Genomic DNA, 5,000 nt, shown 5'->3' on the forward strand with positions numbered 1-5,000 from the left:
ATACCAGGCGGTAATCATAGACTTCCATACAAACAAGAGCATTCCATTCACAAAATACTGGATACAGTGGAACTTCTTATAATAGGCACTTCCTAGACTTGGCAGCTTTTTCTAATAGGCGGGTTTTGTCCGGTCCCGATCGACACTAATGTAATTTCTTTTTAACGGAACTTATTAGACCAAGCTCTTCCCGTCTCCGGCAACTAGCTGCCAAATCCCATTCCCGATTAGCCAATCAGCTTCCCGAAATCAGCAGTGGGACAAACGGGCTCGGTGACGCTACCCATTGTATGGAAAAGCAACAAACGAGCGTGGATGATTGCGGTGCTATTCAAAGAATGTCAGGAGAAATTCAATGAAAATATGAGACGCCAGACACGGAATGTCATCCTGTTTTTGGAAAATGCTACATGTCATCCCCTGATGGAACTTAGCAACGTCAAACTGGTTTTCTCCCTCCCCCCCCCCCCAACACGACGTCGCACTTGCAACCATTGGATCAAGGGATCATTAAGACCATGAAGACGCACTCTCGACAACTGTTTTTGCGCAAAGTAATCAAGGACGTCGAAGACGGTGGGCAGAAAACCAACGTGGACGGCAGAGGCAGTCAAGCGCGAGCGTTCGAAAACCGTCGCGGCGTGTTTTGGGCGCGCTGGTTTAACGGATGAGGTAAAAGAGGATCCAGAAGATGAAATGCCGTTAGCCGATTACGTTCGGCGATTCCAACGCGCAACCGGGTCAGGAGACTTCACAGCTACGGAATACGTGAAGTGCGACAACGAACCGGTCACGAGCGATATCGTATCAACCATCAACGCGACATTCTGATGAAAAAGACGGCATCGATGACGAAGGCGAGGAGAACGAAACACGTCCGAACGCAACCATCAGAGAAGCGATAGAAATGACGGAGACAGACTTTTTCTGTGTGAGAATATGTCCGACTACGGCAGGTGACAACACAGATGAACAATTTTTTACTTGAAAAATTCGTATCCTCCCGGCCTTGTTTTCTTTTTTCACGCACGTGAACAGTTGATTAATCTTGGACAGTCTCTACTTCCACAACTTTGAGTAATCCTCTCGCCAGACTGAGTTTATGTCATTTTCACTCATAGAATTTTTTTGCTAATGCTCTTTGTAAATAAGGTTTTGAAATTGCGTCTTTGCAAGCCAAGTGCCAAGAGTACGTGTTTTCACTAATTTTTCTGGTCAATTTCATAATGCTAATAGTTTTTTAATTTTGTAAATACATAGAATATATAGCTATCTACATCACCAGTGGCAGCAGCTGCTTCACACCTTTCACAGGCACTTGCTCAAGAAGCGAACCTCCGCGTAAAAGGACACAGCTCGTCAGGCGGGAGACAGAGAGAAAGAAGGCAGACAGACGACGACGCACGGGTCTAGCTCGTCACCAGTCCGCCATCGGTACTCAAAGAGACAGAAGTCTCCTCATTAACAAACCCACAAGCCAAGGCCCCTTTCATTCACCTGCACTAAGGTCACCCTCTCTCATTTACATCTGATGGCAATGGTGCTTTCAACTTATACATTCACGTCTGATAACTTCTACCATGGTTCTGACCATTTCCACTTGCATGTCAAACTCAAGCTTCATGTTTTACCACGACAATGACATATGACAATGCCACAACTAGAAATACAATAAATTGAAATTTCGATAACAAGCGGACACTAAATGCATTCTATGAACTTTTAACTTTTACTCTGGAGAAGGATATGACTATATGTGCCCCTTTATACTGTAATAGGTTGTGTAACAAATGTAATCATAAGCATGGTATTAATTTTAATATTGATTTTAACAAATTTACCCCCATCATATGTAACTGTGCCATGCAGATACTTGGTGTAACCAGATCTAAACGACTGGTAGTACCTGGATGGTCAGCGCATGTCAAGGAAGTATGCTGAATCAAGAAGTGCATTCTTACGTGGATATTCTACAATTCCCACATTCACGTCCTCTGGCTGACGCGATGCGACATGCTTGCACGCGATTCAAACATGTCCTGCAGCTCTGCAGGTCGGAGGACGATATGAGGGCCGAGGCGCTGTCTGATAAGTTGCCGGAGGGACAGACAGGGTCATTCTGGCACGAGGTGTATTCTTTGAATCCCAAGACGAACAAAATTGCCCAAAGGGGGGATTAAAATAGCTGACCTATGGCGGGGAAAGTATAATAAGGATCTAAATTCTATTGAGGATGGTGGATACAAACACTTGATTGAAACGAAATTGAACGAATGTGCTCTAGAAGACTTTAATGCCGTTAATGTTGAGGAGGTCCATAATAGCTCTATAAATCTGCCATCAAACAAGTTGGTAAGATTGGATAAGATCCCAATGAATTTTATAAATATGCTCCTTGTATAGTTCTGGTGTGGCTAGCTCTAAATTTCAATTCGTTTCTAGCACATGCTCACCTGCCTATTTCCATCATCTGTTTCCATAATTCTACTGTTAAAAAGCAAATTGAAAGAGAAAGATGCTTCGTGAAGTGGCAATTATAGACCTATTGGCATTGCAACTGCTGCTTCCAAAATCTTTGAAAATATTTTACTATTCGAATGCTGGACTTTTTTCATAAGGACGATAACCAGTTTGGTTTAAGGCGAGGCATTCCACAGTTAGGCATATATGCAATTAAAGTAATTAATTACTACTATAATCTGAATACGCTGGTTTCCATATGTTTTACAGATATAAAGAGTGCCTTAGATAGTCTTGAGTTTCTGAGGACTATTTGTTAAGCTTCTTGATTGGGGCATGCCAGCCTCCCTTATAGCAACCAGCTTCCTATATGTGTAAAGGAGCAGTGTATGGGTAAGATCTTTTTCGATGGATAATGGTATTAAGCAATCACGTCTTAGCCCGCTGCTCTTTCATATCTATGTAGTTCAACTAAATGTACAGCTAAATGCAACAAGAATAAATGCAGCTGGGCGTCCAACTAACACTTCATACACTGATGATCTAGCAGTTGTCTGTCCCAGTGCCTCTGACCTTAATGAGCTGCTTGTCATGTCAACAATTTGCGGATACACACCATATTTTATACAGTTCAACGAAATGTGTCTGCATGCACATCATGCCTAATATTCGCTCATCGGCCATATTTTAACTGGATTTTATGGATGAAGAGGATATGCGGAAGGAAACTAGGAAAACTGTGTGCTAGAGGGAACACCCAGATAAGAACATTCAAGATTTCCAAAAGAGGACGTGAAATGCAATTTTTAAAAAACTTTTTGCTACCCATTGTACTCTTCCTCCCTCTGGTGTCGGCATAGAGTCGCAATGTTTACAGTACAATAATATCCTGAGACTATTGTTCGGTGCCCCTTAGTGGGAGACTGCATCAAGTCTGTGTGTATCCAATAATCTCTAGAATCTTCAAGTTACAAAAGGAGTGCAATTTACAGTGTAATGCAGATCTTAAAATCCTCGAATATTTTGATAGCAGCCTTGCGTGACAGTGATGTAAAAAACAAAAGTAACATTTGGTAGAATTGGGCTAACCTGTTCTATGTTAATTCCACATAGTTGTTAAATGACAGTATGTGAATCATTCATCTCTATGCCATGTTATGTTCTTATCTAAATTAAGATTTTACTGTACATAAACCATTTTACTGTTTGCATTTGCATTATATATACACGTGTATTTGTTGCACTGTGAAGCTGTTCTGAAACTATTTGATTTATGTATATACTGCATATTTAATTGTATTTAGAGCCAAGATTGCTCTTTTTCACTAATTTACTCGATATGCTCATATTGTTTGTCTTCTATGTTCATCCTTCAATACTCTTTTATATATGTATGAATGAAGATGAAATAAAGATTATTATATTATTATTATTGTTGTTTTCACCTGCATTTTCTATAACTAATAGTAGGTGCTTCGTTACTACTTCCTCATTGAGTGTGTGCATATCGTTGTGCCTGTTTTACCTTATACTAGCCGAGCTAACCATTCATTTATTCACACATCATTTCGATTCCCTGATATAAGACCCAAATCACCTACTTGACCGTTATACACGGAATTCCCTCTAGGATTACAAACTGGAATTTGTTTCTTTAATTTTAAGGCATTGGTGAATATGCAGACACCATGCTTTATATAGGTTTACAGTTATTATGTCCATAAGTTAATTCTAAGACGCAAAAATCTGTAAATATTGGGATCTTGTGCCCCGCAACACCGAGAAGTCACGCACACTTTGCTCACAAGACAAATATGATTGACGTGTCCGAGATGATTAGAATTACGTCCAGCTGCCTCAAAGAGTCCGAAACACAAGTTCTTGCTATTTCATTTCGAGCCGTAAATGAAGGAAACTGCTTCCCATCACAAAGAAAAGTTTACACACACAATGGTTACGATTGAAGCACACAAGTTGCGCTTGGTTAGAAATAAGTTTAGGCCCAGCGATTTCTATGTAGCAAAAAATACTTGCCTAGATTGCCCAAAGATAAGGAAGTCTTGCTCATTATTTTTTCCTGTTGAAATCCTCCTGAATCTACATCACCAGAGGAAGCAGCTACTTCGCACCTTTCACACTCAAGCTTTGTTTACCCAAGGCCAATACCTTCTACGTGACCGAGACTTCCCCGCGAGCAAGCCTTATGAACTCAACCCCTTTGCTATGACCGGATGAATCTGGCACCTGCCCAAGAAGGGAGCTTCCGCATAAAAGGACACATATACAAATGTGGAATATATATATATATATGTGTGTGTGTGTGTGTGTGTGTGTGTGCGTGTGCGTGTGCGTGTGCGTGTGCGTGTGCGTGTGCGTGTGCGTGTGCGTGTGCGTGTGCGTGTGCGTGTGCGTGTGCGTGTGCGTGTGCGTGTGCGTGTGCGTGTGCGTGTGCGTGTGCGTGTGCGTGTTCGTGTTCGTGTTCATGTTCTCCTGCAACGGAACAGACGTACGTCCGCACACAAAGACCGACGAACACTTGA

General features: G+C 41.7%; 1 protein-coding gene across 2 annotated transcripts in view; it reads right to left on the minus strand.

The window, feature by feature from the left end:
- LOC113817366 (uncharacterized) overlaps positions 1-5,000 on the minus strand; it is a 197,445-nt gene that overhangs the window by 22,757 nt on the left and 169,688 nt on the right. The window lies entirely within an intron of this gene.

Source organism: Penaeus vannamei, chromosome 18, assembly GCF_042767895.1.
Source record: "Penaeus vannamei isolate JL-2024 chromosome 18, ASM4276789v1, whole genome shotgun sequence".
NCBI lineage: Eukaryota > Metazoa > Arthropoda > Malacostraca > Decapoda > Penaeidae > Penaeus > Penaeus vannamei.